Raw genomic sequence first — 27,073 nt, forward strand, 5'->3', positions numbered from 1 at the left:
CTGTCCTGTGTCACGTCTTCTCAGAACGTAATTTAATTGCTATATGGAGGGCTTATTTCATTGAAATACGTATGCAATGTCACAACCTGTTCATGAAGGGTATGACACAACAGTTTACCATACTTGACACATTCTGGTCAGAATTAGGCTTCCTTCAAAACTTAACAAATCAGTCCATATGTCACATCTAAAATCTCTCCATACAATGATTGTAACAGCTCAAGAAGTATGGATCGAGACTAACTGCTTCCTGTTACTTTTCACCAGCTCGCCTTCTGATATGACGTCCACATGACAGAGAAGCGATACTCATCTCTGTTGATCACAGAATGCCACTTAATGTATCATTTCACTCTAACTCTACACAATGTAAGTCTCCGTTGGCTGGTGCAAAATGTGCGAAATTCTTAAATAGAGGTAAACTATAGGAAAAGACGAGTAATATATAATATCTACAAGAAGCAATATGCAACAGTAGAGTGCAAGTGCTCGGTTATGGGAATGAGGCAGGAATGTAGTCTATTCATTGAAGAAGCAATGACGGAAGTAAAATTTCAAGGTTAGCATTGAAAGCAGGGTGAAATAATATCAATGATAAGATTTACTGATGACACTGCTATCCTCAGTGAATGTGAAGAAGTAGTGCAGGATCTATCGAATAGAATGTACAATCTAATGAGGACGAAAGTAATGAGAAATAGCAGAAATGAGAACGGCGAGAAACTTCACATCAGAATTGGCGATTACGAAGTAGGCAGCAAAGTAATCTATTATTAACGGAGCAAAAAGGACGTAAAAAGGTGAGTAGCACTGGAAAAAACGACGTTCTTTTCCAAGAGAAGTCTCCCAGTATCTAAAATAAGACTTAATTTGAAGAAGAAACTTTTGTTTTGCAGCTTAGCATTGAATGGTAGTGAAACGTTGACTATGCGGAAACCGGAACACAACAGAACCGATGCATTTGCGATGTTCTGCTACAGAATAATGTTGAAAATTAAGGGAACTGGTAAGAGGTTCTCCGCAGAAAAGGCAAAGAAAGAAATATAAGGAAAACGCTGACAAGAAGAAAGGACAGGATGAGAGGACATGCGTTACATCATGAGGAAATAGCTTTGATGGAAATAGATAAAGCAGTAGAGGGTAGAAACTATAAAGGAAGACAGAGATTCGAATACCTCCAGCAAATAATTGAGAACGTAGGTTGCAATCGCTACTCCGAGATGAAAAGGTTGGCACAGGAAAGGAATTAATGACGGGCCGCAGAAAACCAGTCGTAAAACAGGCATCAGGACATGTAACGATTTACAATTTGCTGCTAAAATAGACGCTACATGACTCGTAAAAGAAGATTTCCGTTTAGTTACAACTTGTCTAATGCCATCGCCATCCTACCGACATTCCACCTCTGGCTTACTTTAGGCTTCATATTGACAGTTTTTTCTATGAGAATGAGAATCGCAATGTTAAAATCCAGCTCCACATCCTCGTCCCTTTACACGAGACTGGATGAGCAGTCAAACTTCCGAAACGTTAGTAGAGATAACCATTCAGTTGCTGAAAAGACGATTTACGTGCACATATACTTTGTGTCTTACAACAGGGGCGAACTTTACTTACTTTGACATCCTCGCACCGTGTTTCGTCATTGCCCGGAAAGTTTTTCAGCCTTTTGACAGTGGTACGAACCGACAGAACAAAGGCTGGTTTTAGCTTTTGTTTGACCTTCTGCTCGCTCATTGGGAGGCGTATACAGTATAGCCTGTCAAAAGGCTTAATATGAAGTTAAGGCCATACAGACTTCTGAGTAGCAAGAATTCTGATGTTGCGTTTCTTAAATATTATAGAAACTTGAATATGGTTTATAATAAGTGAAGCTAAATTGGGTTAATAAATTGTTATTTTTGAACTATGGTTTAGTAAGTCACATCTGTCTTTCTGACGACGGAAATGTTGGTAGAAAAATCTAATAATATTGCCGGAATTCGAAGTGGATGATGTAAAAATATACTACTGGCTCAAAACTATGTATTTTCCCATTTTAATTAACAGTTTCTGTATTCACAACGTAATCGATTATGGATGAAAACGCTAAAAATAGAGACAATGTAATTACATCTCTCTCAAAGACACGATGTCAGTAGAGGAACTAAACAAAACTTAACTTGCGAGAGAGTGAAATTAGATTGGAATTAGTCCACACAAATTTCAGGGGTATAATAGCGATCACATGACAAGTATGAAACAGCAAAATATGTTTTGCGATAAGCATATAACGAAAACAAACGTATGGACAAATATTATCTGCATATAAAATTTTATTTTACTTTGTCATTGGACGAATACCAACAACGGTAAAACATGGATGGTGGAATGTAGCCGATATGAATCAAGCTACATTAAGTGAACTGGATTAGGAAATAAGACACTAGAAGCAGAAGGAGAGTCTTCCCTGTTGGACAAAAAGGTAACGAATGACGACGGGGTAGAGGGTATTAAATGTTGAATGCTAATAGCAAAGAAACGGTTCACAAGAAATAGAAATTTGTTACCTCCAATAGAAATGTTAAATGTTAGGAAGTCTTTTCTGGAAGTATTTGTCTGGAGTGTAGCCACATACAAATGACGACGAACTATTCACACAAATAGAGGACAGAAGTTTTGAAAATGTGTTGAAGGTTCAAGATAGGAATGGATAACTAATAAACGGAATTTCGGAAGAAAGAAATTTGTGACACAATTTGCCTACAATAAGAGAACATACGAAGTAAACATCTCCGATGAGGATGTACAAATATGCTGCAAGTGCCTCGACAATTGTCAACATTAGTATCAGTCACAAAGTTAAATATCCAATCAATAACTTTATTATTTGTATTTCTTTCGATATAGTAAATATCTTCAACGTGGTACTCGTGTTTAAACAGCAGGCTCCATGCTCTTCTCTTCTTGCCCATGATTTTTCCTCAGCTTTAGACCTCCCACTGTTCTGCTGTGATCCATTCCTGTTCTACCCGTTAATCTACAGATATTTCGGTCGGACCACTATTTACAACAGCCAATACGAACATTAAATCCCTTTTTGTTGTGCCTCCTCACTTCGCTGTAGTACGTTATGTGTATAGGTCTGATATCAAATTATTTTGCTGTACTTTCGTAGGACTCACACCTTAATTTCTGTATGTTGTGCTCCAAATACAGGCTATTAAAAGAACAATATACTGAAGGTGTTATTTCCATGGCGGTGAGGGGAACCAAGGCATACTTTTCATAGTCTAAGAATAGACGGTGAAAGCCAAAACCGGTAATTTCATTCTGAAATTTTTTGACTGTGCGGCATACTAAATCACTTTTAATGTAAACAATTACTGTCAGTCTTCTGTTCGACTATAAAGTCATTTCAAAATGCATAGTAGGTTATTACAATGTCTTTGTAATCTTTTCATTTTATTATCACGTGTCTAGCTCACTTGTGTAAAATATTTTTTCGCCTTCGAGGGTACCACTATACTCACCAATAGTTTGTAAATTTAATATCCGGAACGTACGTCGATAGTTTCTGAATCTACCATACATATATCCCTTCAACACTGAACTTAAAAATGTGCGCTTCTGTCACTGAAAACCCTGATCTAGAATTTATTCTATTATGTTAATTATTATCTTTCACTTTCAATGAACAGAACACAGACTTCGGCAAGCTACGTTACACGACCGATGGTTATCACGTGAAGAGAATTACGCAAATGAATTTTAACTGTGATACATTGTACACTTATCAGTCAGCGCTACTGTTCCGTAAATCTTTGGTAGAACTAATTTGACTTTTATCGCGACAGTGGATACTTATTGTCCTGGTGAAATAAATGGTAACCCGAAATACAAACGACAAAAATGACAACTTGACGGGTATTATAGCTCAACTTGGTGTCCTCTGAAGATGTAGATGTACGCTCACTTGTGTATCCTTGGTGACTACACGCCACTAAGCGTTACGTCTCGCCAGGATCGTCAACACCGACATTGGACTGTTGATGACTGGAAACATGATGCCTTGGTCGGACGAGTCTCGTCTCAAATTGCATAGAGCGGATAGACGTGTGCGGGTATGAAGACAACCTCAAGCATCCATGGACGCTGCGTCTCAGTAAAGGACTGTTCAAGGTGGTGGAGTGTCAGTAATGGTGTGGTACATGTGCAGTTGGAGTTATACGAGACTCCTGATAGGTCCAGATACGACTCTGTCGCCGGCCGCTGTGGCCGAGCGGTTCTAGGCGCTTCAGTTAGGAACCGCGCAACTGCTACGGTCGCAGGTTCGAACCCTGCCTGGGGCATGGATGTGTGTGATGTCCTTAGGTTAGTTAGGTTTAAGTAGTTCTAAGTCTAGGGGACTGATGACCTCAGATGTTAAGTCCCATAGTGCTCAGAGCCATCTGAACCATCTGAACGACTCTGTCAGGTGACACACACGTAAGCATCCTATCTGATTACCTGCCTCCATTCACGTTGATTGTGCATTCCGACGGATTTAGACAATTCCAGCAGGACAATGCTACACCCCACACGTCAAGAATTGTTACAGAGCGGTTCCAGGAATACTCTTCTGAGGTTAAACACTTCCTCTGGCCACCAAATTCCGCAGACATGAACATTATTGAGCATATCTGGGATGCCTTGCAAAGTGCTGTTCAGAAGAGATCTCCACCCCCTCTTACTCTTATGGAGTTATGGACAGCCCTGCAGGATTCATGGTGTGAATTCCCTTCAGTACTACGGAAGACATTCGTCGAGTCCATGCCACGTCGTATTGCGGCGCTTCTACGTGATCGCGGGGGCCCTACACGATATTAGATAGGTTTATCAGTTTCTTTGGCTATTCACTATATGTGCTGCAGGAATACTGTTCCCCTTTTTCCATTGATTTTACTCACTGGAAAGATATAACGGTGTGTTTCTTTGCTGACATCCGTGACATTTAAGCCACAGTGTTTCTTAGGGAGTGTCAAAGCGTCACACTTCACTTTGAAGACGTGACCACGGCTCACAAAGTGTCCTAGTGCAGACGTGACGCGCTTGGTCATGGTTACCACTAGACCACGAGCAGAAGAAACAAGTTGTAGATGCCTCGAGTACTACAGCAACATGTCATTATCATCTTGTATGGGTATTGGCATTATTGTCAGATAAACGTTTGACTCGTGCTGGGACAGTTTACTGAGGTGTGTCGGTGTTGTGTGTTGCAGCAAGGAAGGAAAGACGCGGCCCCGTGTGGAAGGCGAGGGGCCGGTGGCCCTACTTGCTCCTGCTGCTCGCCTTCCTCGGCTTCTTCAACGTGCACGTGCTGCGCGTCAACGTCAGGGTCGCCATCGTCGCCCCGACCGCCTATCGCAACATCACGCTCAACAGCGGCACTGTCACCCACGTAACGCGCATGCCCATGCTCCACCAACTCTAATCTCCTGTCTTCACTCACGTTTCACTGTTGACTACGCCGTCTGTGTTCTGTATACAAGCAGAGACTAAGTAGCCGGTTTCTGGTTGCTGTGAATGTTGCTTATTTGTGAGAAGAACGCGTAATGCCTCGTTTAAAAACGAGAAACGACCATTGGAAGTCAGCATCGAAGGATCGTGGCCTATCGTTACGAAGTTTGCTCTTCACGCTGTCTCGATACGACGACTATCGTGACATGGATGGGTTATGTGGGTGTGGGAAGCCCTTTCTCAACGCCGTGCAGGGTATTAACGGCCCCACATAACTAGCGCCCGAGAGGCTCGACATATCGTTTGCTCGGCCGTGCAGAATCATACTACCATGCCATGTACCCTGAGTAAGAGAATGGGGTTGGGAAGAAACGACATTCCGTACAAGGTGATTAGTGAATGACTTATTGTGGATTTCCTTTTACCCCAGACAGTCACAGGGTATGACACCATCATAACCGGTTTCGGCCTACATTGACCGTCTTCAGATACCACAGTAGGAAAATCGTCTAAGGAATACCTTAAAACCTGTAAAACAACTGCCAGTTATACTCGTGAGTTAAGTAAAGTAAGTTTAAGCCATAGTTTTTGTACAAGGGACACTTAGAAATGTGAATAAAAGAATGTTTTCAGTCTATTCACTTCAAAAGAGAAAAATACTTTATTCATATATAGTTGCTTTGTTTACATAAATACTCAAACAAAATTCTGATAAGAGTATATTTACAAATTAGGCAGTCATCAAAAATAGACGCTCCTCTAACCCTGTTCCCTAGAGCTAAGAAAATTTTAATTTTCTTATTTGGTGTACTGTATTTCTTCTTGCTAGTTTTAGAAATCTTTTAGATATTTTCTATAGCTATAATTTCAGTCACTCTGCGTAAAATGAAGAATAGTATGTTTTAAGTAACTTTTATGCCCTTCAGCGTCAATACGTCAGCAGTGGGTTTGTTTATCATGCAGTATCTTTTCACAGATACCGGTAATGTTAAGTATGCCACTGCCACAGTTTCTTATGTTGTTGCAGCCGACGGAAACGTGGTGTGTAAGCGGATATGAGCCTGTATACTTGGATGTAGAAGACCTCTCCCTGCAGGGGAAGAAGTCAGCTTGTTGCATGCGTAGCCACGGCCTCTGTCGTAACGCCTTGTATGACAGGATTTCTGAAAGTATACAAAAGCACAACATAGTTAGAAAAGGTGTCAAGTGATGGACAAATACGTTTAAAACATTTTTATACGTGACTGATAACGCGTTAGAGACACTCAACTAAAATGAAAGGAAGAATATGTCAGGTGTGTACTGTTTTCTGTTATTTATGTAACAAATATATATGCAGTGACTAGGGCTGCTGTCTAACAAAACTATAGTTCGATAGCCATATAAATAATCACTTTTGATGCAAGTATGGCTTACATGCACAAAAAATAAAATCTATAGAATTATTAATGCTATTTTTACTCAGTACAGCACTCTTAATCATGATCAAATGGAAGATTTTCCTGCTGTTATTGATAAGTGTGAGAGTTGCTTATGAATAACAGAGATGTGTTTTACATAAGCTCAACAAAGTATTGTAGCGATGTCTTATATGTTTTTGTTTTGAATTTCATTTTTCAGTTGCAGCTGTTTTATTTGAACTCCACCTTCCTTATGTCTCACATCACACATCAGCATTTGGCGAATAAAATTTGAAATTTTCTGCAAATACTGTTTATTTTTAATTAACAGACAAGACAATTATGTGGAATAAAATTTTTCCGTAGGTTACACAGCCCTTCATATATTCTCTCTCGGTTCGTAAACGGCTCACCGCTTCTCGAAGAATGTACAGTAGTCAGAGACAGATTCCATTTGCAAATAAAGCGATGGAAACTACGTAACGCCCTGCATGTATGCAACACATCTAATGTACAAGTAATATGATTACAAGATTAACTGATCAAAACTACAAGGAAAATTACCGTACCCTGTGCTTATTTATAATAGCATATGGAAGCCTATGATACTTTTATATCACTAATATTGATCAAAGTAAATGACAGTGCATAATGTTTATGTTTCTATCTGCCTTTAGCTAACCTCATTTACATGCTAAAGAAAACTTCTGTTTCTAATAGAATTATATGACGCTGGTCGCAAATTCGTCAGCTGATATGACATCATTCGAAAATTCCATTTCTAGTCTCGCACTGACAATGACAGAAGTTCTGAGGATGCAAAATGCAGACTGGCGATATCATGAAAATGATTTATGAAAAACTTTAATTTCTGAAGTTATAATATAAATTTAAGCGTTAGGAAGTTTGCTGAAGGTATGTGCCTGTAGTGTAGGCTTTTAAGTAAATGAAACGTTGACCATTAGCAGTTCCGACCTTGGTCAACTTTAACCATAACAAACGTCCTCGTTTAACTTTAACTGAGGTTACTGTCGTCAATTTTTATGTTAACAAGGTTTAAATTCCGGCATAACAGCGTCGCAGTCGGCTCTAAGTGTGGGAAATGAAAAAACGGGGTGAGGGTCGGCTCCAGGGATTTTCATGCCCAGGGGGAAAATTTCAAGATCCTCCCCTTCCCAACTCCTGCCCCACCCTCCGCATCATCCTTTGTTTTCAGATATAGTCAGCCTTTTTCACAATGTTATCCGTCCATAACGTCTTATTTCCAGGTATCACTCTTACTCATACGTTTTCTGACTCGAGAACCTCCTTAAGATCACAGCCGGGTATAGTGGCATCACTCGGTAAAACAGAAGGGAAACTTTTATAGTGTAACACAGATTAAATTGTAGCTCCAAAATTAAGTTTTCTCTCCCACCGTGAACACGAATAAAACCTGTTCAGTTTTTCTAGTTCTCTTAGCAGAGATGAGTGTGCGATGCGGAGGTACAACCACCATGACCACCACGGGGAGAGTAATGGCGAGTACAGACCTGGCAGTACTTCCAACGCTCAAGGTTTACACTTCGCATGGATAGCCTCTTCTGCTCCTTCCCCTACAACCTCAGTCCACTCCGCCATGGCTATTAGATTTTCATCTCCATTTACCTACTGTATTACCCTTTCAATATCTTCACATACTTTTTCTGTATCTTCATCTCTAGCTTGCGACGTCGGCAAGTACACCTGAACTATCGTTGTCGGTGTTGGTTTGCTGTCAATTCCCTTAAGAATAACCATATCACTCAACTGTTCACAGTAACAGACCCCCTGCCCTACCTTCCTATTCATAAGGAATCCTACTCCCATTGTACCATTTTCTGCTGTTGTTGATATTACCCTATACTCATCTGACCAGAAATCCTTGTCTTCTCTCCATTTCTCTTCCCTGACCCCTACTACATCTACATTGAGACGCTGCGTTTCCCTTTTAAGATTTTCTAGCTTCCCTACCACGTTCAAGCTTCTGACATCCCTCGCCGCGTCACGAAGAACAGTATCCCGCAGTTGGGTATTCAATCTTTTCCTCATGGTCACCTTCCCTTTGGCAGTCCCTTCCCGCAGACACGAATAGAGTGATTATTCCCGAATCTTTTGCCAACAGAGAGGCCATGACACTTTTTCAATTACAGACCAATGGCCTTTGGATACACATTATGTGTCTTTAATGCAGTGGTTTACATTCCCTTCTGCATCCTCGTGCCATCCATCATTGCTGATTCTTTTGCCTTTAGGGGCAGTTTCCGATCACAATGACAAGAAGATGACATGAACCTCAATCCGCTCCTCCACCCTCTTTGATAACGCCGTGGCCAGAATGAGGGTGACTCCTTATGTCGGAATGCTGATTATGAACTAAAATTTAACCACTGGTGGTTTCTGAACCCAGGACCGAGGACATTTTCATTACTAATCAAAGATGCTACCCCTTTTTAAGGGCTTTTGTTTTTTTTAGTTTATTTAACTGCATTTTTTGTTTTTTCCGTTTTTCGTAAGAACATTTTTATTTCCTTTTATTTATTTATATATTTATAAGGTTCAGTATTGGAGGGCAGCGTGGAGGGTAAAAATCGTAGAGGGAGACCAAGAGATGAATACACTAAGCAGATTCAGAAGGACGTAGGCTGTAGTACTTACTGGGAGATGAAGGAGCTTGCACAGGATAGAGTAGGATGGAGAGCTGCACCAAACCAGTCTCAGGACTGAACACCACAACAACAGCGACATATTTTTATGTTATTTATTTTTTGAACGTTTTTTATTAAATTAGTCTATGTACCAGAATTCCAGGAATAGCTAGCGCCTTCCGATTGACAGAAGATCCAAACGTGTCTTCTCGAAATTTTAATGGAGATTCCGTTTGTTGTGCGTTCAGAACATCATGTCGGCAAAATAGGATCAGCATCTCATCGCATGGACGTTCCAGCTGGAAGGCGGGTCATGAAAGGGGCTCTGTAGAAAATTTTAAAGGGACTGCTTGTATCTGCTGGGGTTGCGAACAAGGGCACAGTGTCGATCGATAAGGTAATTCCAATAACCTAATCCTGATTTTTCATTGGGGCCATGAAGGTGGCGAACCGTATGACCGGTTATCCAGTTCACAGTGTTAGTTTTTGTTGCAGAGTAATGAATCACATCCGGAAACAAAAGGGTCAGGAAAGTGATCTGAGCAGGTGTCTGTCTGGCAAGGAAAGCCAAGATACACCGCGCGAGCCTCCAGACGTCTGACGACGGACCACATGAGAATCGATGAGCGTCTGCGTCTTCTACATCCCCAGACCCGGGTGGTTATAGGAGAATATGGGCTTCGAACAAGGAATGAAAGAGGAGGAAGACTGAATTCTAGAATAAATTTCAGCTATTAATAGTAAGAATCACCAGAGGTAATGGTATACTTGGAAAAGGCCGGGTGATAGGGGGTCATTTCAGTGAGATTACGTCATGGTCGGACAGAGATTCCGAAATCAGATACTGGATTGTGAGACATACGCAGGAGCAGATATGGACCCACATCACAATGCGGTAGTAATGAATAGTTGGCTGAAGTTTAACAGACTAATCACAAAAAATCAATACGCAATGAAGTGGGATACAGAAGTATAAAGGAACGACGAGGTACGCTTGAAATTCTCTACGGCTATAGATATAGCAATAAGGAATAGCTCAGTAGGTAGTACAGTTGAAAAGGAATGGACGTCTCTGAAAAGTGCAGACACACAATTTAGAAAGAAAGACTTATGTACAAAGAAGGTAAGTGCAAAAAAAAAAAAAACACGTAACAGAAGAAATACTGCAGGTAATGAAAAAAAGAAGGAGGTTCAAAACTGTTTGAGGATATTCAGGAATACAGGAATACCTGTCGCTTAAGAATGAAATAGATAGGAAGTGCAGGGAAGCTAAGACGAAATTGCTTCATGAAAAATGTGAAAAAATCGAAAAAGATGTGAGATTGTCGGAAGAACTGACTCAGCATACAGGAAAGTCAAGACCACCTTCGGTGAAATTAAAAGCAAGGGTGGTAACATTAAGAGTGCAACGGGAATTCCACTGTTAAATGCAGAGGACAGGAGGGATGGGTGAAATAAGTACACTGAATGTCTCTATAAGTGGGAAGATATGTCTGATGAGATAGAAGAACAAACAGGATTCGATTTACAAGGGATGGGGAATCCCGTATTAGAATCAGAAGACACATTTGGAGGACTTAAGATCAAATAAGGCAGAAGGGATAGCTAACATTCCAACAGAATTTCTAAAATCATTGGGGAAATGTTAACAAAGTGACTATCCACATTGATGTATAGAATGTATGAGTCTGGCGACACACCATCTGACTTTCGTAAGAATATCATCAACACAACTCGGAAGACTGCAAGAGCTGACAAGAGCGAGAATTATCGCACAATCAGCTTAACAGATCATGCGACCAAGATGCTGACAAGAATAATTTACAGAAGAATGGAAAAAAATTGAGGATGTCCTAGATGTCGATCAGTTTGGCTTTAGAAAGGCAAAGGCGCAGGAGAGGCTATTCTGACACCGAGGTTGATAATGGAAACAAGACTAAAGAAAAATCAAGACACGTTCATAGGATTTGTCGTCCTGAAAAAAACGTTCGACAATGTAAAATGGTGCAAAATGTTCGAAATTCTGAGAGAAATAGGGCGAAAGCTATAGAGAGAGACGGGTAACATACAGTATGTACAAGATCCAAGAAGGGGTAATAAGAGTGGACTGACAAGAGTGAACTGCTAGGATTAAAATGGGTGTAGGACAGGGTCGTAGACTTTCGCCCCTACTGTTCAAACTGTACATCTAAGGAGAAATGATAGAAATAAAAGAAAGGTTCGGGAGTGGGATTAAAATTCATGGTAAAAGGATATCACTTATACGATTCGATGATGACATTGCTATGGTGAGGGAAAGTGAAGAAGAATTACATGTTCTGGTGAATGGAATGAACAGTCTAATGAGTTCAGACTACTGATAGAGAGTAAGTGGAAGAAATTCGAGAGTTATGGGAAGCAGCAGAAATAATAAGAGCGACAATTGAACATCAGAATTGATGGTCACGATGTAGATGAAGTGAAGGAATTCTGCTACCCAGCCAGCAAAATAACCAATGACGGACGGAGCAAGGAGGACATTAAAACGAGAACAGCACTAGCCAAAAGGGCATTGCTGGCCAAGAGAAGTCTTCTGGTATCAAACACGACCCATAATCTGAGGAAGAAATTTCTAAGAATGTACGTTTGGAGCACAGAATTGTACGGTAGTGAAAGATGGACTTTGGGAAAACCGGAGCAGAAGAGAATCGAAGAAATGTGGTGCCCCAGGCGAATGTTGAAAATTAGGTGGCCTGATAAGGTACAGAATGAGGAGGTTCTGCGCAGAATCGGAGAGGAAAGCAAATATGGAAAACACTGAAAAGAAGAAGGGACAGGATGACAGGTCATCTGTTAAGACATCAGGGAATGACTTCCATGGTAGTAGAGGGAGCTGTAGAGGAAGAAAGAGGAATACATCCAGTAAATAACAGAGGACGTGGGTTGCAGTGCAACTCTGAGATGAAGAGGTTGGTACAAGACAGGAATTCATGGCGAGCCACATCAAATCAGTCAAATGACTGATTAAAAAAAATCATCGATTGCTTGCTGTGGCGTAAACAACGTGCGCGAGAGGCACGTATCGCGAGAACGCGTATTTACATAGAGGTTTATTCTCATATGCGATACTTAGTCGTAGCACACCACAGAGAGAAGGAAACAAACGCATCGCTGTTTAGTGCGTTTAGTGCGTACTGAGCGACTCTCACTGCAGTTGTGATCAACGGATGATCGTATACACTAGCAGGAGTTGAAAAGCGAAGAAACGATTCGAATTAAGCCAACGAATTCCCAGCAGAGTTATGGGACTAGTCTGAGGAAACAAGAAAAATTAACCAGACTATACTATGTGAAACAGCACCTCTAACAATGGGCATCTGTCAGACAAAGCAAATGTAGGCCTACCATACAACAGGTCTGTATTAAGTAAACGAACGAAAATGCAAGACATATGTAAAGAAATCAAAACTGAAATTAAAGATTAACAAACGTTTACTCACTTAGTGCACGTCCATTAATTACGTGAGACCAAAATGGGGGAGGGGTGCGGGAAAATCACACGAAATATCATTTAAAGGAAAGTGTGGTGGGAGTGTGGGAGGTGTTGGGCAAATGAGAGTCTCATAATAACTTCTAATAGAATATACATTTTTGTAACATATAACATTTTATGTTATAAAATTAATCCCGAACCTTGACGATATTAAGGTGCCCACAAGTCTTCATAGAGAATCTGAAGTGAACAGTACGCTTTGCACACGTGCACGCCCAGGATTTCACTATCAGAAACGTGCTGCGCAAGCGTCACAACTCATATGCAGAGTTCCTGCCACGCTGGTCGAAATCGTTGCTTGTCAGTCAGTTGTCAGTCGTGATATTCTGCAGACAAATCGACAAATCGATACACATACGAGTAACAAGCTAATCGTTTGTAGAAGGAAACTAAGCTGAAGTTCATCGACAAGCATTCTTTTAGTGATCGTATAAGTAAGAGATTCAAAGCTTCTTAATAGTACGGTTCAAAGGAAGAACCAAACACTGCTGTCTTTAGTCTGCAAAGTAAGTAAAGGTTCAGTGACATTTACCGTATATAATATACCAATAAAAGGTCAGTTTTTTAGAGATACCTCAAAAGTCTCATCCTTTTTTCGTGGAGCCCTTTGTCCTGTCTCTGTCTATCTATCAGGGATGTCATGTTTAAAATAAAGCATTTTTAATCGCTCTTTAAAAACAATGTTTAATACCCTTTCTAAATAAATATTTTTTATTCAAGTGCTTTAACCAATGTTTAAAACAAATAAAACAATTTCATTTTTATGTACTTTTTCTCGACTTCGGAGTAAACCTCACACGATGAAGATGGTCCCCCTACACCTCACCAATGGGAGGGAGACCAGATTAAAAGAAGTCCCTCACTTAACTTACAGACATCCCTTTTCCTTACACTACAGATATTTTTCCTGCTTCGGCATCAGCGAACTCCTGTATGACGTCGTTCAAATTGGAACACTCAGCTGGCTCTTGTTCAAACGACACCGTTGACAGACCAAAACTTACGGCTGGCACATTGCTGACATCAGGTACGTTTTAGTCAGTTGAAGCTTCGACAAACTTTTTTCTTTACTTGCACCGGTAGTGTAAACTAAATTCGTAAGTCTAAACTTATTCTGTGCGCAAAGCTACACTCCTTTACGAGTTTCTAAGTTTCAGTTGATGTGCTATGAAGGTTTTCCAACGTTGACACCCATTTAAGTTATCTTTAAAATCGATGAGATTGATATCCTTAGCCTGTCCATGACTAAAGCTGCCCCACAGTATGGAACACTGCTTGTGCTTAGAACCTCAGGTGACATGTCATTAATTTTAATAATGTCGTAAAAAAACAAAGGGCTCATTGTAACTTTTAAGCTACTGAGGTCTGTTACTACATCTACGTGATTGCTATTCACAATTAAGTACTGGCAGAGGGTTCAGTGAACCACCTTCAAGGTGTCTCTCTACCGTTCAGCTCTCGAACGGCGCGCGGGAAAAAGGAGTACTTAAATTTTTCTGTGCAAGCCCTAATTTCTCTTATTTTATCGTGATGATCATTTCTCCCTACGTAGGTGGGTTCCAACAGAATGTTTTCGCAATCGGAGGAGGAAAGTGGTGATCGAAATTTCATGACAAGATCCCGTCGTAACGAAAAAGGCCTTTGTTTTAATGATTGCCACTCCAATTCCCGTGTCATGTCTGTGGCACTATCCCCCCTACTTCGCGATAATACAAAACGGGCTGTATTTCTTTGTACTTTTTCGATGTCATCCGTCATTCCCATCTGATGCTGATACTACACCGCACATCAGTTTTCCTGAATAGGGTGGACAAGCGTGGTGTATATAGTCTCTTTAGTACACCTGTTGCACCTTCTAAATGTTCTGCCAATGAATCGCAGTCTTTGGTGGGTCTATCCACAACATTATCTATGTGATCGTTCCAATTAAGGGTATTTGTAATTAGTTGAATTTACAACCTTCAGATTTGTGGGACTTATCACTCAATCGAAATTTAGCGGATTTCTTTTAGTACTCATGTGGATAACTTCACACTTTTCTTTATTCAGGGTCAATTGCCACTTTTCGCACCATACAGATATCTTACCTAAATCATTTTGCAATTCGTTTTGGTCATCTGATGACTTTACAAGACTGTACATGACAGCATCATCTGTAAACAATCTAAGACGGCTACTGAGATTGTCTCCTCTGTCGTTAATATAGATAAGGAACAGTAGAGGACCTATAACACTTCCTTGGGGAACTCCGGATATTATTTCTGTTTTACTCCATAGCTTTCCGTCTATTACTACGAACTGTGACCTTTCTGACAGGATATCACGGATCCAGTTGCACATCTGAGGCGATATTCCATAGCCACGCTGTTTGATTAGAAGACGCTTGTGAGGAACGGTGTCGAAAGCCTTCTAGAAATCTAAAAATATGGAATCAATTTGACATCTCCTGTCGATAGTACTCAGTACGTCATGAGTATAAAGAGCTATTTGTGTTTCGCAAGAACGATATTTTCTGAATTCGTGCTGACTACGTGTCAATAAATCGTTTTCTTCTAGGTACTTCATAGCGTTGGAATACAGTATATGTTCCAAAATACTACTGCAAATCGACGTTAGTGATATGGGCCTCTAGCTCAACGGATTACTTCGACTTCCATTTTTGGGTATTGGTGTGACTTGAGCAATTTTCCACTCTTTAGGTAAGGATCTTTCTGTGAGCGAGCGGTTGTATATAATTGCTAAATATGGAGCTCCTGTATCAGCATACCCTGACAGGAACCTGAGTAGTATACTATCTGGACCGGAAGCCTTGCTTTCATTAAGTGATTTAAGCAGCTTTGCGATACCGATAATATCTATTTCTATGTTCCTCATCTTGGCAGTCGTTCTTGATTGGAATTCAAGAATATTTACTTCGTCTTCTTTGGTGAAGCAGTTCCGGAAAATCGTGTTCAATAACTCTGCTTTAGTGGCACTGTCATCAATGACTTCACCGCTGTTATCGCGCAGTGAAGGTGTTGATTGGGTCTTGCCGCTGGTGTACTTTATGTATGACCAGAATCTCTTTGGGTTTTCTGATAGATTTCGAGACAGAGTTTCGTTGTGGAAATTATTGAAAGCAACTCGCAATTGAAGTAGCCACTATATTTATTTATTTATTTATTTAACCTGGCAAGATTATGACCATCAAGTCCTCTCTTACATATAACCAGGCATTCTACTTATTGTACTTTCAAATGTAGCAGTAGACATGTTAAACTACATCTAGTACAAAAGGTGAAATAAACAATTACAAAGGCACACTTGGAGAAACACATACATATACGATTTATATTCGTAGATGATAAGTACTGCCATAATTACACATTATGATAGAGACAGATTTTAGATAGGAGCGCTAGCAGCAGGGGGTATGAGAGAAACTGATGGTGAAGGGAGGAGAAGATACTGACATGATGAAACATTATTAATGAAATATGAAGGAAAAGACGATTGCGTGTCTAACAGAGATAGATGAAGAGGAAGAAGAGAAAGGAGTAAATAGGAGACACTAGCTTTGTTATTTGACGGGAGGATTGGCCTTGTACATTAATTTTGAGGAAAACGTTATGAGCAAGATAGTAGGAAAGTAGGAAATGCTTCCACTTCTTCTTAAAAACAGTAGGGTATTGAATTTTGCGCAGGGTAAGAGGTAGTTTGTTCCAAAGGCGGACAGCAGCAACTGAGAAGGAGTTTGCAAGATTTTTTGTTTTGTGAGTGGACACAGTTAGGATACCAAATAACAGTGACCTCGTGTTTCTATTATGATGGCATTAAAAGTGTTTAATCTCTGAAGCAAGGTACCGGGGTGCTTGCGCGACGAGGAGCCAGTGAACTAGACATAGTGTGTGGTAGTCACGCAATTTGTCCTGCCGCAGCCACCCCAGTAGGAAGTATGAAGCACCAACAGGATGAATGTTGCAAATGTAACGCACACAGCCATTCGTGGTTAGTTTTAACTGTATTTTATTTTCACGTCCTGTGAGAATAAGTTCCGCAATTTTTTGAGAGCATAGAGACAAGCGGACGTCTTCCGGCCCACTGCCCAGTTGAGATGTTCATCCAAGGTTACACCCAAGTTCTTAACTGTTTTCTGATATGGTATTGGAATACCACAGAGCAGAATAGAAGGCAGCCCTTCGCGAAAGTCTGAACTTATTCATTTCTGATGAGCTATTAAGATTACTTGTGTCTTTCTTGCATTTAGTTGAAGCCCCAGGTTTTTCGCCCATGTCACCACTAAAGACAGATCATCGTTCATCTGAGCGATTGAGTGTTTACATCTTCAGATCTGACGCTTAGGTAGAGCTGGAGATCGTCGGCATAAAAATGATATTTACAAGAGGACATATAAGGAAAACAAAAGTGCTCCTAAGACTGATCGTTGTGGCACTTTTGAGGAGGCATGTTTCCAGGAAGATTTTCCATTTACACAGACAACACATTGCTCTCTGTCTTTAAGTAGCTTTCAAACCATTTCATTGCACTATCTGAAAAATTAAGCTGTTGCATTTTTCTGAGCAATATGTCAACAGTGTCAAACTTTTGCTGAAGTCTAGTAGCGTCAATATTGTTGCCTTTCGGCTGTCTAAGGCATATTTCAGGTCATCAGTTACTTTAATTAGAGCAGTGTTTGTGCTGTGGTGCTTACGGGAACTGGATTGAAATTTGTCATAGAGGTTGAATTCACGCAAGTGTTCAGTGATTTGATCATGAACAATATATTCATCGGCTTTAGAAACAGCAGACAGTATGCTAATTGGTCGGTAATCACTAGGCAGTTGCAGGTTTTCGATTTTAGGGATATCTCGAATTATGCTTCTTTTCCATGCAGTGGGGTATATTCCATTCACGGGGGAAAAATTAAATTTGTCATTTAAGACGGGTACTAAGATATCGGCAACGTTCTTTATCATGGTTATACTGATACTCTCATTCTCTATCGCATCAGAAGAGATTCTCATTATTGCTTTTCTTGCCGTTTTTATGTTACGTGTTTTAGATGGAAGGTATCGTTATTAGTTATCCAGTTAGGGGATTCTTGCGGATGGTAATTATCAGCCGTATGGGTATTCAAAGGTGCAGAGAAGAATTCATTTAATTCTTTAGGTGGGACATGAAAAGCAGTTTCCGATTTGGACTTTTCGACCCCCAAGCTACGAAAATCCTTCCACAGAGTCATGAGCGTCAGATCGTTGGATACAAGGAAGCGAGCGTGTCTGATTTTAGCATTGCGAATGAATTGTTTCACTCTGTTTTGTAGCTTTCTATATTCTTCGAAACGATCGGGTTTCGGATCTACATTGAAACGCCTGTGGGCAGCATCCTTATTATTCATCATTTGACGTAATTCAGCTGTCAGCCACGGAGCAGGAGATTTTGATACGCCGATTGTGCGTACAGGTACATGTTTGTCACAGAGTACAGTGAGTTTACCACCAAGTTCATTAATTTGGCCATCGGTTCTACGTTTTCTGATCATTTGACGCCATGAGATTTCTGAGCAATCGGCTATTAGAGCGTCAAGATCAATATGTTTCATGTTCCTACAAGTTATGTAATGCGATTTGATCTTTGGGTGCTGCACAGAGTAGGCCATGAATATTATGTCGTGTGCTGAGAGGCCTGGGGCCGAAGTTTGACCTACATCTCTTACTTTGTCAGTCTGTTTCGTTGCGATTACGTCTATATTTTGAACTTTGGCAAAACTTTGGAAGTCTTGGGCATTTTGCGTTCTTATAAATTTGGCATGCTTTTTTCGCCGCTTCTGCAACAGCGATCTGACCCGTTTTGTGTGCCATGGGGCATCAGTACCATCACTTATTAATTTATGTGGTATATATATCTCAATTGCTATCGATACTATCTCTTTGAAATCATTCCACAGCTTTCTTACGCTTACATGATAACATCGGAAGGAGTGCAGACTGTCTCTTAAACAGGTGTTAAGAAAATTTGTATCAGCTTCTTTTAAATGGATACACTTTGCGTTTCTTTTTGATGGTTGTAGGAGTTACCGTATTCATCCTAGCAGCGACTGCCTTGTGATCGCTAATCCCTGTATTCGTCACGATACTCACTAATTGTCCGGGATTATTTATTGCTAAGAGGTCAAGTATGCTTTCAGAAACATTTACGCTTCGAGTGGGATCATGAACTAATTGTTCAACATAGTTTCCTGAGAAAGCATTCAGTGCAATATCAGATGAAGTTTTATGCCTGCCACCGGCTTTAAACGTATAATTTTTCCAGCATATCGAGGGTAGATTGAAGTCACCACCGACCATAATTGTATGAGTGGGGTAAATATTTGAAATGAGTCTCAAGGTTTTTTTTATGTTCAGCAACTATATCTTCTGAGTAGGGGGTCGGTGAAGCAACCCAATTAATAGTTTAGTCCGATTTCAAGTATAACGTTTACCGATACTACACTCCTGGAAATTGAAATAAGAACACCGTGAATTCATTGTCCCAGGAAGGGGAAACTTTATTGACACATTCCTGCGGTCAGATACATCACATGATCACACTGACAGAACCACAGGCACATAGACACAGGCAACAGACCATGCACAATGTCGGCACTAGTACAGTGTATATCCACCTTTCGCAGCAATGCAGGCTGCTATTCTCCCATGGAGACGATCGTAGAGATGCTGGATGTAGTCCTGTGGAACGGCTTGCCATGCCATTTCCACCTGGCGCCTCAGTTGGACCAGCGTTCGTGCTGGACGTGCAGACCGCGTGAGACGACGCTTCATCCAGTCCCAAACATGCTCAATGGGGGACAGATCCGGAGATCTTGCTGGCCAGGGTAGTTGACTTACACCTTCTAGAGCACGTTGGGTGGCACGGGATACATGCGGACGTGCATTGTCCTGTTGGAACAGCAAGTTCCCTTGCCGGTCTAGGAATGGTAGAACGATGGGTTCGATGACGGTTTGGATGTACCGTGCACTATTCAGTGTCCCCTCGACGATCACCAGTGGTGTACGGCCAGTGTAGGAGATCGCTCCTCACACCATGATGCCGGGTGTTGGCCCTGTGTGCCTCGGTCGTATGCAGTCCTGATTGTGGCGCTCACCTGCACGGCGCCAAACACGCATACGACCATCATTGGCACCAAGGCAGAAGCGACTCTCATCGCTGAAGACGACACGTCTCCATTCGTCCCTCCATTCACGCCTGTCGCGACACCACTGGAGGCGGGCTGCACGATGTTGGGGCGTGAGCGGAAGACGGCCTAACGGTGTGCGGGACCGTAGACCAGCTTCATGGAGACGGTTGCGAATGGTCCTCGCCGATACCCCAGGAGCAACAGTGTCCCTAATTTGCTGGGAAGTGGCGGTGCGGTCCCCTACGGCACTGCGTAGGATCCTACGGTCTTGGCGTGCATCCGTGCGTCGCTGCGGTCCGGTCCCAGGTCGACGGGCACGTGCACCTTCCGCCGACCACTGGCGACAACATCGATGTACTGTGGAGACCTCACGCCCCACGTGTTGAGCAATTCGGCGGTACGTCCACCCGGCCTCCCGCATGCCCACTATACGCCCTCGCTCAAAGTCCGTCAACTGCACATACGGTTCACATCCACGCTGTCGCGGCATGCTACCAGTGTTAAAGACTGCGATGGAGCTCCGTATTCCACGGCAAACTGGCTGACACTGACGGCGGCGGTGCACAAATGCTGCGCAGCTAGCGCCATTCGACGGCCAACACCGCGGTTCCTGGTGTGTCCGCTGTGCCGTGCGTGTGATCATTGCTTGTACAGCCCTCTCGCAGTGTCCGGAGCAAGTATGGTGGGTCTGACACACCGGTGTCAATGTGTTCTTTTTTCCATTTCCAGGAGTATATTTCGCAGGAACTATCTATTTCAATTTCACTGCAAGGCAAACTTCTTCTGACAGCAATAAATACACCACCACCAAATGTATGTAATCTATCTTTTCTGGACACTGTTAGAAAAAATTTCTGCCAAACCTATTTCCAGCTTTAGCCAGCTTTCTGTACCTATAACTATTTGAGCTTCAGTGCTTTTATTAGGGCTTGGAGATCTGGTTCTTTCCCAACACTGTTACGAGAAGTTACAACTACAGTACCGATCGTTTCTACAACTACCTTACTGTGTTTTACCTGCCCCCTTTCGGACGGACGACTTTCCTGTAGTTCCCTGAGGCCCTCTAACCTATAAAACCGCCCAGTCCTTTCCACACAGACCCCGCTAACCGTGTAGCCGCTTCCTGTGTGTAGTGGACTCCTGACCTATTTAGCAGAACCCGGAAACCCACCACCTGATGGCGCAGTCAAGGAATCTGCAGTCTACACGGACACAGAACCGCCTGAGCCCTCCATTCGGCTCTGCACCAAAGGACCACAGTCGTTTCTATCGACGATGCTGCAGCCTGGTAGTCTTTACCATTTCCACTAGCCGCCCAAAACCAGAGAGAATCTCCTGTGATCCAAAGGGACATACGTCATTGGCACCGACATGAGCCACCACCTACAGTTGGCTGCACCCTGTACTCTTCATGGCATCCGGAAGCAGCCTTTCCACATCCGGAATGACTCCCCCTCCAGTATGCACACAGTGTGCACACTGACTTCCTTCCCCTCCTTGGCAGCCATGTTCCTAAGGGGCTGCATTATGCACCTAACATTGGAGCTCCCAACTACCAGCAAACTCACCTTCTGCGAACTCCCAGAGTTTGTGGGACGAGAAGCTTCCTCTGGAACAGGGTGGACGACTGCATCTGGCTCAGAGACATCGTCAGCCACAGATGATGCCTGAATCCTGTTCGTCAAACGAACCGGGGAGACCCTACGATCGGCCGCTTGGAAAGATTTTCGCTGCCTGCCAGACTTTTTAATGTTCTCCCACTCGACCACGGGTGAGGGGTCAACCTCAGTGTAGGGAGTACACGGAGCGGCCACAGCAGTGGACCGGTCTGAGGACACGTGGGACGTGCACGACGTCTCTCGCATCCCTGCATTTGACCCCCCACAGTGACGCCCCTTGGCAGCAGCCTCAAGCTGTGTGACGGAAGCCAATGAAGCCTGGAGCTGTGAGCGACGGAACTGTTTCTTCTTCCGTCTCTTTATTATCGGCATTGTACCACCTATTGTCGGGTTTCCTGTTTAGAGTTCGTTTACCGGGTTTCCAACGCGTAGTAGCTAATGAAGGAATTTTAGATCTTCCCGGTAGTACCTCTGTCAATAGCTTTACTTATATCTGTGCAAATATGTTGGACCAGAAATCACTTCGACGAAACACACTATGATCGTTATTTCCTCAATCCAGGAATATCTGGTGTACAGTGCCAAATGATACTGTAGTAGTTAAATGATTTCAATAAAGACGATATTTATTTATAAATTATTGTTGGAGCACGTGAATTGTTTCATTTTTCTCTTAATTTTTTCTACATGAACTGAATCAAATTTTCCAATTAATAACTTGGGACCTACCGTGGCTAGGTAAATTCTCAGAAATGTACCACCGTTCACTGTTACCACCTGAAGCGAGTAATATTTGAATGTCAGAAAAGACTTTGCAGCAGAAACAAAACCCGACATCTGCACTTTTCGAACACGCTAATTACTCTCAGTTAACAATTTCACCATTCCAAATACGTTAATTTCTATTTCTAGAAGTAAAGTAACGAAAATGATTCATCCTTAGGACAACTGCAAAATACCGTTATTTGTTTTGGAGGCCTCGTGATGACTGGGTGTGGTGTGATATCCGTAGGTTAGTTAGGTTTAAGTAGTTCTAAGTTCTAGGGGACTGATGACCATAGATGTTACGTCCCATAGTGCTCAGAGCCATTTGAACCACTTTGTTTTGGAGGAACTCTTATAACAAAGGCTGTATCAACAAAATCGTATGTTTTGTCGGCCGTTTTGCAGTATCAGACTGTGAGATGTGCAGTTTCTACACTCAGCTGAAACAGTTTCAGATTCCTTAGAGAGCTTGCACACCATATCCGACTAACCAAGTGGCGATGAAGGTCCATCTTCAACTGCCGAAGGCTTCCCCTGATTCATTTCAGCAACTGCATTCGCAGCTGAATCATTTTGACCAAAACCTTCCTTAGTTTGAAAAAAAATATCCAACGAAAAATATCATTTTTTCATCTACTTTTTCTTCTTCAGCTCGTCTGTTCCTATACTGACTTCCAGAGAGAAGCTTCCTGCCGTCAGACATTGTAAGTGTTTACAACATTTGCACCTACCCTGATGAAAACACGTCACGTCACAGTCAGAAATCCTTTTCACATTAAACTACTAATCTCTGCACAATGTCAGATGAATGAGCAAATGTTAAACTTCAACACGGTGTTTGCTCTGCTGTGGTCTTTACTGGGAAGTCTAAAGCGAGTGATAAGAGCATTGGCAGAATGTTTTCAGCAGCATGACTATTGTTCGAGGTTAATAGATAGAAAAAAATTGTGTGTGGCAAATGAAGTACGAGGGGGAGTTGGAAAATAAGTTTCCCCCGTCGACTGTGAGCAGAGTTGTGTGATGTGGGTGAAAGACGACACGGCAGGTGAACGCGCACGTGCAAGACACCGATACACCATTGGGTAGAGGTCGACCGCGTTACCATGAATCTGGCAATGAGCTTCTGCTTCGGATTGTGACGGGGGATGAAACGTGGGTCCACCGTTACGCTCCCGAATCGAAGGCCACATCCATGGAGTGGAAACATCCGTCATCAACTGTCCGAAAGCAAAAGCACTCCGTCTGCAGGTAAAGTGCTACTCACCGTTTTCTGGGACGCCAAAGGAGTTTTGCTGCTGGATTTTCCTGAGGATGCAATCATCAATGCGGCGCGGTACTGCGCCACTCTGTCGAAATTGAAAGAGGTGATTCGTAAAAAGCGGACTGGCCTTCTCAGATCTGCTGTTCTGCTGTTGGATGACAATGCGAGACCACACACTGCGACTGCAACGCAAAACCATATTGCAAGTCTCGGTTGGAAGCGCCTACACCATCCGCCTTACAGTCCGGATCTTGCACCAAGTGACTTCCATCTGTTTCCTGCTTTGAAGAAGACTCTCGGCGGAAGGTGCTTTTCCAGCAATGCTGACGTCAAACAAGACGTTCAACGCTTCTTCTGTATGCAACGCTCTGATTTTTTCCTGGAGGGTTTGTTAAGCTTATAAAGCGGTATGACAGATGTCTCAATGTACTTGTAAATTATGTAGAAAAATAAAGATTTGTCTTATCTTTAATGTCTCATTCTCTTTTATTTCCTTTCACAAACAACTCTGATCAAAGTTGACAGGACAAACTTATTTTCCAACTCCCCCACGTATGTGTCTAACAAGCACAGCAGGTATAGACCTGTATCAGTCACATAAACGACAGTTCGACCACTATGTCACACTTCACTCGCTGCTTAATTATCAATTGCTGTCCATTAATAAACAGAGCAAGCCAACACTGTTTCTCTACAATGAATGTGTCAACCGCCGGCTGCTGGAAACCGGGAGAGTTGAGTTCGCATCACGGCCGTGGAGACTGCGTGGCAGTACCGAGACAACAGGTGTGACACGAGATCTGTATAAAACCAACACAGTTAAGTACAACGCTGCCGGCGGTACCGTCGGAGCTTCTAATGTACAAAGTGGAAAGTCCTAAGGCAGCTAGTAACTTATATATAAATACTTTATTTTTGGGAAAAATGTGCGTAAATTGCCATTGCCTATTTAGTGTCTTCCCCATGAACCATGGACCTTGCCGTTGGTGGGGAGGCTTGCGTGCCTCAGCGATACAGATAGCCGAACCGTAGGTACAACCACAACGGAGGGGTATCTGTTGAGAGGCCAGACAAGCGTGTGGTTCCTGAAGAGGGGCAGCAGCCTTTTCAGTAGTTGCAAGGGCAACAGTCTGAATTATTGACTGATCTGGCCTTGTAACAATAACCAAAACGGCCTTGCTGTGCTGGTACTGCGAACGGCTGAAAGCAAGGGGAAACTACGGCCGTAATTTTTCCCAAGGGCATGCAGCTTTACTGTATGATTAAATGATGATGGCGTCCTCTTGGGTAAAACATTCCGGAGGCAAAATAGTCCCCCATTCGGATCAGCAGGCGTGTACTACTCAAGAGGATGTCGTTATCAGGAGAAAGAAAACTGGCGTTCTACGGATCGGGTGTGGAATGTCAGATCCCTTAATCGGGCAGGTAGGTTAGAAAATTTGAAAAGGGAAATGGATAGGTTAAAGTTAGATATAGTGGGAATTAGTGAAGTTCTGTGGCAGGAGGAACAAGACTTCTGGTCAGGTGACCACAGGGTTATAAACACAAAGTCAAATAGGAATAATGCAGGAGTAGGTTTAATAATGAATAGGAAAATAGGAACGCGGGTAAGCTACTACAAACAGCTTAGTGAACGCATTATTGTGACCAAGATAGATACGAAGCCCACACCTACTACAGTAGTACAAGTTTATATGCCAACTAGCTCTGCAGATGACGAAGAAATTGAAGAAATGTATGATGAAATAAAAGAAATTATTCAGATGGTGAAGGGAGACGAAAATTTAATAGTCATGGGTGACTGGAATTCGAGTGTAGGAAAAGGGAGAGAAGGAAACGTAGTAGGTGAATATGGATTGGGGCTAAGAAATGAAAGAGGAAGCCGCCTGGTAGAATTTTGCACAGAGCACAACTTAATCATAGCTAACACTTGGTTTAAGTATCATGATAGAAGGTTGTATACATGGAAGAACCCTGGAGATACTAAAAGGTATCTGATAGATTATATAATGGTAAGACAGAGATTTAGGAACCAGGTTTTAAATTGTAAGACATTTCCAGGGGCAGATGTGGATTCTGACCACAATCTATTGGTTATGCACTGCAGATTGAAACTGAAGAAACCGCAAAAAGGTGGGAATTTAAGGAGATGGGACCTGGATAAATTGTAAGAACCAAAGGTTGTACAGAGTTTCAGGGAGAGCATAAGGGAACAATTGACAGGAATGGGGGAAAGAAATACAGGAGAAGAAGATTGGGTAGCTTTGAGGGATGAAGTAGTGAAGGCAGCAGAGGATCAAGTAGGTAAAAAGACGAGGGCTAGTAGAAATCCTTGGATAACAGAAGAAATATTGAATTTAATTGATGAAAGGAGAAAATATAAAAATGCAGTAAATGAAGCAGGCAAAAAGGAATACAAACGTCTCAAAAATGAGATCGACAGGAAGTGCAAAATGGCTAAGCAGGGATGGCTAGAGGAAAAATGTAAGGATGTAGAGGCTTATCTCACTAGGGGTAAGATAGATACTGCCTACAGGAAAATTAAAGAGACCTTTGGAGAAAGGAGAACCACTTTTATGAACATCAAGAGCACAGATGGAAATCCAGTTCTAAGTAAAGAAGGGAAAGCAGAAAGGTGGAAGGAGTATATAGAGGGTCTTTACAAGGGCGATGTACTTGAGGACAATATTATGCAAATGGAAGAGAATGTAGGTGAAGATGCAATGGGAGATAAGATACTGCGTGATACTACGTGACAAGTTTGACAGAGCACTGACAGACCTGAGTCCAGACAAGGCCCCGGGAGTAGACAACATTCCATTAGAACTACTGACGGCCTTGGGAGAGCCAGTCCTGACAAAACTCTACCACCTGGTGAGCAAGATGTATGAAACAGGCGAAATACCCTCAGACTTCAAGAAGAATATAATAATTCCAATCCCAAAGAAAGCAGGTGTTGACAGATGTGAGAATTACCGAACAATCAGTTTAATAAGCCACAGCTGCAAAATACTAACACGAATTCTTTACAGACGAATGGAGAAACTAGTAGAAGCCGACCTCGGGGAAGATCAGTTTGGATTCCGTAGAAATACTGGAACACGTGAGGCAATACTGACCTTACGACTTATCTTAGAAGAAAGATTAAGGAAAGGCAAACCCACGTTTCTAGCATTTGTAGACTTAGAGAAACCTT

At 42.2% G+C, this 27,073-nt stretch overlaps 1 long non-coding RNA gene across 1 annotated transcript in view; it reads right to left on the reverse strand.

The window, feature by feature from the left end:
* Nucleotides 1–6,161: 6,161 nt before the first annotated feature.
* The window catches only part of LOC126237511 (uncharacterized), a 48,921-nt gene continuing 28,009 nt past the window's right edge, over nt 6,162–27,073 (reverse strand). The window contains exon 3 of the long non-coding RNA XR_007545093.1: nt 6,162–6,641. This is a non-coding gene — a long non-coding RNA (uncharacterized LOC126237511). The remainder of the gene's footprint in view (nt 6,642–27,073) is intronic.

The sequence above is a fragment of the Schistocerca nitens genome, chromosome 2, assembly GCF_023898315.1.
Source record: "Schistocerca nitens isolate TAMUIC-IGC-003100 chromosome 2, iqSchNite1.1, whole genome shotgun sequence".
NCBI lineage: Eukaryota > Metazoa > Arthropoda > Insecta > Orthoptera > Acrididae > Schistocerca > Schistocerca nitens.